The 9,480-nt window shown below is 39.1% G+C and overlaps 1 protein-coding gene and 1 non-coding gene across 2 annotated transcripts in view; one reads left to right on the top strand and one right to left on the bottom strand.

Moving 5' to 3' along the window:
* SH3RF2 (SH3 domain containing ring finger 2) overlaps positions 1–9,480 on the top strand; it is a 182,274-nt gene that overhangs the window by 132,730 nt on the left and 40,064 nt on the right. The gene's annotated exons all lie outside the window — the stretch shown is intronic.
* On the bottom strand, positions 2,401–2,529 carry LOC122150794. Its single transcript, XR_006163857.1, has one exon. It is a non-coding gene; the product is annotated as a small nucleolar RNA SNORA70 (small nucleolar RNA).

Below are 9,480 nucleotides of genomic sequence, written 5' to 3' on the forward strand. Positions count from 1 at the left end.
GCTGGTGGTTCAAACCCACCAGACACTCCTTGGAAGGAAGGTTGGACAATCTACTTCCATAGTGATACTGCCTTGGCAACCCAAGGAGGGGTCACTATGAGTGGGGTCCAACTCGACAGCACATAACAACAACAACAGGGGCAAAATATTGAATGATGCAGGAAACATCAAAAGAAGATGGAGACAGCCCTTTTCTGCTTTTTCATGTCTCTGGCCTCCCTAATCTCTGATGTTCCTAACCTAGGCTCCGGATGGTGTGTGAAGTACCTTTGGAAAATTCCAGGGTACTGTTGCCAGGGTCAACATTGGCCAAGTCATCATGTCCATCTGCATGAAGCTTCAAAACAAGCAACAGGGCCAAATTCATCCAGAAAAATGGATGGTGTTCATCCAGAAAGGTGTTTACTTGTGTTTACTTGTATTTTATTAACTATGCAACAGTATTCAATTGTGTGGATCATAACAAATTATGGATAACATTGAGAAGAATGGTAATTCCAGAACACTTCATTATGCTCATCAGGAACCCGTAAATAGACCAGGAGGCTGTTGTTTGAATACTGCATGGTTTAAAATCAGGAAGGAAGTGTGTCAGGGTTGTATCCTTTCACCATATTACTCAGTCTGTATACTGAACAAATAATCTGAGAATCTGGACCATATGAAGAAGAATGTGGCAAGGAAGACTCATTAACAACCTGAGATAAACAGACGACACAACTTTGCTTGCTAAAAGTGAGGATGACTTGAAGCACTTACTGATGGAGATTAAAAACTTCAATCTGCAGTATGGATTACATATTAACATAAAGAAAATGAAAATCCTCACAACTGGACCGATAAGCAGCATCTCAGTAAATGGAGAAAAGATTGAAATTGTTAAAGATTTCATATTACTTGGTTCCACGATCAACACCAATGGAAGCATCAGTGTGTTCTTCCCTTTTGGTTTTCTAACTCCAGGACTTTGCACACTTCATTATCATAATTGACTTTGTCTTCTCAAGCTGCTCTTTGAAATCTTCTGTTTAGCTCTTTTATCTTGTCATTTCTTCCATTTGCTTTAGTTACTCTCCATTGGAGGGCAAGTTTCAGAGTCTCTTCTGACATCCATTTTGGTCTTTTCTTCCTTTCCTGGGCAAATCTGCTGCAAAAGACCTCTTTAAAGTGCTGAAGAGCAAAGATATCTCCTTGAAGATTAAGATGCACCTAATCCAAGCCATGGTACTTTCATTCACTTCATATACATGTGTGGGCTGGACAATGAACAAGGAAAACCAAAGAAGAGTTGATGCTTTTGAGTTGTGGTGTTGGTGAAGAATACTGAAAGTACCATGGACTGCCAAAAGAACAAACTAATCTATCCTGGAAGAAGTGCAGCCAGAATGCTCCTTGGAAGTGAGAATGGCCAGACTTGGTCTCACCTACTTTGGTCATGTTGTCAGAAGGGACTGTTCCGTGGAGAAAGATATCATGCCTGGTAAAGTGGAGGGTCAGTGAAGAAGGGGAAGGCCCTCAATGGGATGGATTGAAGCAGTGACTGCCACAATGAGCTCAGGTGTAGCAAGGATTGTCAGGCTGGCACAGGACTGTGCAGTGTTGCATTCTGTTGTACATAGGGTTGCTATGAGTCGGAGCCAACTCAACTGCACCTAACAACAACAACAACTTTCCCCATCCGGCTCACCCTTTGGATCCCCTTTCTTTAACTCTCTGAACCTTACTTTAGGAAATAACCTTCATCCTCACTGGCTCCACCATGAAAAGCCACTTTTTAAGGACTTAGTCTCCATCCAAGGTAGGCAGAAATTTCTGGATGTTCATAGACTACCTATCTGTGGAATGCTCCTGTCTGGAAACTAGGAGATAGGTCCCTGGTATAGAACACAGTTTGCACTGGTCCAGGAGACTAGTGGCCGTGGCTGCTGAATTCCCAGGATCTAGCAGTGCCAAGTACCTAGTCAATGCCTTTTTTTTTTTTTTTTAGAGGAAGAAGAAGTTCAATTTATTAGTGGGCACATGTCAGGAGGGACAGTGCTACCAAGGCCTTAATGAATGCAGGGCCTTCTACTTGTGCAAGGGGCCACAATTGGGGATGTATTTGACTTCATAACCCTCTAGGATGAGGTACTTCTCAGGCACCATTTCTTCAAAGTCACTAGCATTAAACTTTTAAAGCTCCTATTTCTTGGAGATGTGGATCTTCTGGCACCCAGGAAACTTGAACCTGGCCCTGTTACTTGTTTTGAAGCTTGATGTGGAAGGACATGATGACTTGGCCAATGTTGACCCTAGCCACAGTACCCTGGAATTTTCCAAAGGTACCTCACACACCCATCTGGAGCCTAGGTTAGGAACAGCACAGATTAGGGAGGCCAGAGACATGAAAAAGCAGAAAAGGGCTGTATCCAAGGTCCCTTAAGGCAACCTGCAAGTACCAACAGGATGTGTACAATACCAAGGAGGCTGCTGTTTGCAATTATTGAATGCTGGCCCCCACAGGAAGACAGTCGACTTAATTGATTACAGACCTAGTAGATGCTTAACAAGCATCTTCTCTGAATAAATGCCATGAGGGGCCCCACGGCAGACTTAAGAGGAACTTTGCTTCTTTAAATTTTTATGGCCTTTAATGAAGCCCAGTATGAGGGTTTATTGTCAAGCAGTTACTTCTTCAAGTGGACTATTAGGACTAGGAGGGCAAGGGTTATAATTAAAGTTTGGTATACCCTGCCATTGCAAAAAGCATTAACAGTACACACCTTATCAGACTTAGCTGTGGTGCTAACATTCTACATTAGAGGTAATGGTCCCTTGGACTCAGGAGAGCATGAGGTACAAAATGGAAGTGGCAGAAGGGGAGCAGGGGACACTGTGTACCCAAACAAAGGACCCAAGTTAGGGGAGAGGATTTTATCTTTATGGTTTGGATGCAAGTTGCATTTCTGCTTTTTCTCAAGAACCCAAATGCAGAGCAAGGCTATAGAAAGGTGCCAGAACCCCCTTCCTTCACTGGATGCCTCAGGATATATGAGAATAGCCCAATCTTAGTGTCAGGGAAGAAAGGCTGCCAGATACTCCTTCCTCCCACACGGAGATTCCCACAAGGAATCTGGAATGATCATGTTCCAGAGATTGAATATTTCCTTCTTAATCCCAGTTCCACTGAGGAAGTCCTGTCAATTACTTCTTATATGTTTGCCTTGTATGTCTACCATCATAGGAATAATTGTTGTTATTGTTAGTTTCCGTAGCATTGGTTCCGACTCATGGCAACTCCACATACAACAGAACAAAATGTTGCCTGGTCCTACACCAAGTTCACAATCATTAGTATGCTTGAGTTCATTGTTGCAGCCACCACTATATGCTTTCAGTAGGAATGTCATATGAGCCAAGCCCAGGACAAAGCACTTTGCATGCATGTTCTGATTGAATCCTTACAAAAATTCTGGGAGGTATCTACTGTTAATTCCCTCTTCCACAGATGAAGAAACTGAGGCTCAGATGAATTAAGGCTGAGCCTAATACACCAGTAAATTACAGTGCTAAAATTCAGACCTATGTTAGACTGACCCAAAAGTCCATTCTCTTAGCCATGGCTGGATAGCATCTCAAGGAGCTAAAGAAATCTACCTCATCCTTAATGATCCCCATAGGGTTTTTCTTAAGTAAGGCATTGGGACTCTGGGGTTCTCTGAGGACTTGAACTGAGAATATGTGGGTCCATTAGGATGAGGTTTTCCGGGAATCTATGCAGATATTCTAAGCATGGCTATTTCTTCCAAATAAAGGCCCCAGGCAAGTGGGATTTACCTTCCGCAAGCAGGGTTTACTGCAAAAATTTTACATCTGGTAAACCACTCTTGCAGCCCCTCAGAATAGTACTACAACAATTTAATAAATTGAATCAGTAGTTAAATATTTCTCCACAAAGAAAATCCTGGACCCAAAATGTTTTGAACATGAATTCTTTCACATTTTCAAGGCAGGCACTGGTAATTCCAGTTTTCTACAAACTCTTCCAAAGAATGGGAAAAGGGATAACATTCTCCAACTTATTTTGTGAGGCTGGTATGTTCTTAATACCAAAACCAGAGAAGACAACATAAGAAAGGAAAATTATAGTTCTGCCTCACTTATAAGCATAGAAGCAAACCAACCCCAGGAATATATGAAAATATAATACATCATGATCAAGTTGAGTTTTTCCCAAAGATTGAAAGGATTGTTTAACATTGAAAATTAATTGGTATAATTTATCACATTAACAAAGGAAAAACAAACCATGTGATCTTTTCAATAGGTATAGAAAAAATATTTGATAAAATTCTATATTCATTCATTATATTTTAAAAACCTTAGCAAACTGGAAGTAGAATGGAGTGTCCTTAATATGATAAATGGAATCTATGAAAAATCTACAACAAACATGAAGTGAAATGTTGAAGGCATTCTCTCTATGATTAGGAAAAGAACAGAATGCCCATTATATTTCTGTTCAACACTGTTCAGAGCCCTGGTCAGTATAGAAAGGCAGGAAAAAGAAGTAAAATGTTAAATATTTGAAAAGGAAGAAACAGATCTGTCATTATTTGCAGATGATATTGCTATCTATATAGAGAAGTCAAAAGAATCTTGAAAAAAGATATTAGGAATGAATATGAGCTTAGCAGGGTCACTGGATAAAAATCAATATGAAATAATCACATGTCTGTATACTGGTAAAATAACCTGCAGTCAGAAAAAAAAAAAGTTCTTAAAAAAGATATTTACAATAGCAACTAAATTTTTTAAATCACTAGGAATAAATCTAACAAAAGACATGCAGCCCTTTATGGAAAAAAATTTGTAAAGTTTAATAGAAAGACATTAAAAAACACATAAAATAAATGGAGAATTACTTATGCCATGCCCTTAGGTAGAAGGACTCAATAAAGATAGTGTTTCCCAAATTTATTTATAAATTCAGATCCCTATAGTTTTTTGTTCATTTTTCTGAAACTCAAAAGGCAATTCTAAAATTCAAATGTAAGAACAAAATCCCAAGAATAGACAAGATATTTCTAATGAGGAAGACAGAATTGGGGTTGGGTGAGAAGTGAGACTTACCCCATCAGAAATCAAATTTTATTTTAAAGCTACAGTAATTACAATGGCATGTATTTTGCATAGGGATTCTATTAAACCCACGGAACATACTTGTGACCCAGAAATAGGCACTACATGGAGACTTGATTTATGACAGAGTATCTTTGCGATCAGAAGGGAAGGATGAACTATGGTGCTGGGCTAATTGTGTATCCATGTGGAAAAAGATGAAATTGGATTCCTCCCTTGTCAAAAATCAATTCCAGGTGGATTAAAGACTTAAATGTGAAAGACAAACTATCAAACTTTTAGAAGACAATGTATCTTTATGACCTTGGGATAAAAAAGAGTCAAGATTTTTTTTTTTTTAAATTACCATTAAGAAATACACTGATAAATTTGACTGTATCAAAAATAAGAACTTCAGTTCATCAAAAGCTATCACAGCGTAAAACTATATGATATAATGAATTCATATCCAAAATATTAGAATTCCCATAGCATAATAAGAAAATAATCAATACCCAATAAGAGAAAAATAGACAAAGGACATAAATAGGCATTTCATATAAGAAGGGCAATAAAGACTCCGGACCATACCTAACTAACAGGTTAGGTGAGATGAAGTGATTCTGGGATTGGGGTTGGCCAAGCCGGAAATACCCACCCATGTAACATCTCGTGATTACCTAGTGATTGACCAACCTCAGGGGAGAGGGGCTGGAGTTTGCTTTACATAATAAGCTTTGCATAATTGCCACGGGCTTTGTCATTGGCAAATAATATCCATGCATGTGAGAGAGTAGCAGGTCCCTTTTTTGGGATATGAAGCATCCTGTTGAGACCTCTCTACAACCTCTCTCTACAACCTCTTTTCTTTTCATATATATATATATATATATATATATATATAAAGGAGCTCTGGCGGCATAGTGCCTAAGGCATTTGACTGCTAACCAGCCACTCCGTGGAAGGAAGACTGGGCAATCTACTTCCGTAAAGATTTACCACTTTGGAAACCCAAAAGGGGTCACTATGAGTCAGAATCAACTGAATGAGTTTGATTTGAGAGAGAGAGAGACGGTCTCTTCATTTTTATCTTTTTCCTATAACAAAGGTGTAATCATTAAAAAAAAAAAAGAAACAAAAATGGCCCATAAATATTTGAAAAGCAAGTCAAGCTCATTAATAATCAGAGAGATTAATTTGAAACTACAATGAGATATTATTTCATAGCCACCAGATAAGCAGATAGTAAAAAATTGAACATCACTCATATTTGTGAGATTGTAGGGTAACAGGAATCGTCATTCACTGCTGGTGGAAGTGAAAAGTGTTACAGTCACACTGGGAAATAGTTTGTTATTACCTAATAAAAATGAACAGGCTCATAGCCTATGGCTCACAATTCCACTTCTTGGTGGAATATCCTTGAGAAGCTCTAGTATATGTGCACAAGAGACATGTATAAGAATATTCCTAGCAACACTGTTCACAACAGCTCAACACTAACATAAATCACAGAATGGTTAAATGTGATATATTCACACCATGAAAAACAAGATAGCAGTGAAAATTAACCATAAATACACACCAAAATGAAAGAAAACCAAACCCCCTGCTGTCAAATCGATTCCGACTCATAGCGACCCCCATTGGGTTCCCAAGGCAGTAAATCTTTATGGAAGTATATTTCCCAGTCTTCCTTCTGTGGAGTGGCTGGTAGGTTTGAACTGCCAACCTTCTGGTTAGCAGCCAAATGCTTTAGGTGCTACGCCACCAGAGCTCCTTATACACCAAAACAATCTTATGAAAAAGATGCAAGTCACAGAAGAATATGAGCTCCATCCTATATGAATCCATTTATATAGTGTTACAAAACAGGCAAAATAATACATTGTTTAGAGATGTTTATCAAAGTGGTAAAAATTACTAGAAAAGTGCTGGAATAATTAACACAAAGGTCAGCATTCTGGTTACCTCTGGGAACGAGGGAAGAGATTTGATTACCAAAAAATATGCAGGGAGCCTCTAAGTACAATATTCAATTTCTACTTCTCTTTCTTAAGCTGGGTGACATGGATATAGCTGTTCATTTTATTTTTGTCTTTAAATAATACATAAAACTATATGAACTTATTTGTATGCATAATATATTTAGAATTTAAAAATTAACAAGAAATGAAAATATTACAGCCAATCAGATCAAAGGTAGGAGGCAAGAAGGAATGGGGGTGTATGCAAAGGTCAAGGGTGACAGAAACAAAAGTGTGGCCTGCTCAAAGAGCTGAGAGTACTCACTGCTGAAGTGAAGGAGTGAGGGGGGAATGGAGGAAGGTGAAGCTGGAGAGGAAAGCAGGATCACAGAATATTCTAAGCTTCCATGACTACTTGGGAGCTGTAACTGTAGTGATGTTCACAGCATTATTCACTGTTATACCCGTTGACCTATCCATATTTTTTAGAAGATGTTTTTCTGAGGTAACCTAAAGGGATTGTTATTGTTGTTGTTGTTGTCATGTGCCGTCGAGTCGGACCTGACTCATAGCGACCCCTCCTTGGGTTTCCGAGGCGGTATCACTATGGAAGTAGATTGCCCAACCTTCCTTCCAAGGAGTGGCTGATGGTTTTGAACCACACTTTTCCTTAGTCATACCACTTATTAATGGCAAATCTAAGACTAGATCCCTAGTCTCAGTGTCAAATGCAATATTCATTCCACTTCATCAAATGCTTTGGAAAGAATAAAGCATTTAGATATGAACAAATAAAGGAGCAGTTATTTGGCCCAAGTCATAATCACCATGATCACTTACATGTAGCCCTTTAGCTCATAAAGTTCTTTCACATAGTGACCCCATGTGACAAAACAGAAATGCCTCATAGGGATTTCTAGGCTGTGATCTTAACAGGAAGGAGTTCTGGTGGTGCAGTGCCAAAAACATTTGGCTGCTAACCAAAAGGTCAGCATTTTGAAACCACCAGCCACTCCACAGGAGAAAGATGAGGCAGTCTGCTTCTGTAAAGATTTATAGCCTTGGAAACTCTATGGGGCAGTTCTACTCTGTACTATAGGGTCACTATGACTTGAAAGTGACTCCATGGCAGTGAGTTGGTGGTTTGGGTAATCTTTACAGGAGCATATTACCAGATCTTGATCCTATGAAGAAGGTGGGTAGGTTTGAACCACCAACCTTTAGCTTAGCAGCTGAGCACTTAACCATTGTTTCCTGCATATGCATTGCCCATTTAATCTTTGCAAGAAGCCCCTACGTGATACCGTTAATAAACTCATCTTACAAATGAGGAACACAGGCCTGGAGAGGTAAAATGGTTTGTGTAACATACCAGAGCTAGAAAACGGTAAGGCCAAGGTTTGACTCAGTCAAATCCAAAACCCTCCACATTGCCTACCCCAGCACACCACCATGGAGTGCTTAGAGCCATGGCTCTCCACTCCTAGAAGAGCCCTCATTCTGTAATAATGGAGATAAGAATAGCATCTACCACCAAGGGTTGTTGCAGGACTAAAAGAAATAGTATAAAGAGGATACTTAGTAAATAGACCATCAAGCATAACCCAGAAAGCACAAGCAGTGGAAGAGAAACTAGATGACTGGACCTTTTAAAAATTAAATTCTTATGTGCCTTCAAAGACTTCTCTAAAAGGGTAAAAAGAGAACCTACAGATTAGGAAAAAAATATTTGGCCATGATATGTCTCACAAGGTACTTATCTCTAAAATTCATAGAAAACTTCAGCACCTCAACACCAAAAAAATAAACAATCCAATTCAAAAATGGGCAAAGGACACGAATAGACACTTTGCTAAAGATTACAGGCAGCCAATAAACACATGAGGAAATGCTCACGATCATTAGCCAATAAAGAGATGCAAATCGAAACAACAATGAGATATCATCTCACTCCAGGAATAATAGCAAAGTTCAACAAGAGAGAAAATAACAAATGCCAATGAGGGAATGGGGAGATTGGAATTCTCATGCACTGCTGATGGTACTGTAAAATGGTACAGCCACTGTGGGAAACAGTATGGCATTTCCTTAAAAAATTGAAAATAGAAATACCATTTGATCCGGCAATTCCATTGCTAGGGGAATATATTCTAAAGAATTGAGAGCCAGGACATGAATAGACATGCACACCCATGTTCACCACAGCACAATTGACTATAACAAAAAGATGGAAACAACCTAAGTGCCAATCAACAGATGAAAGGATAACCAAACTATGATACATTCACACAATGGAATACTATGCAACATTAAAGAATAGTAGAGAGGAGGCGGGGCAAGATGGCGGACTAGGCAGAAGGATTGCACAGACCCTCTTCAACAAAGAAAAGGGAAACCAATTAACACAGACACA

This window comes from Orycteropus afer, unplaced genomic scaffold, assembly GCF_000298275.1.
Source record: "Orycteropus afer afer isolate SDZICR_OR568_19922 unplaced genomic scaffold, OryAfe1.0 scaffold00238, whole genome shotgun sequence".
Lineage (NCBI taxonomy): Eukaryota > Metazoa > Chordata > Mammalia > Tubulidentata > Orycteropodidae > Orycteropus > Orycteropus afer.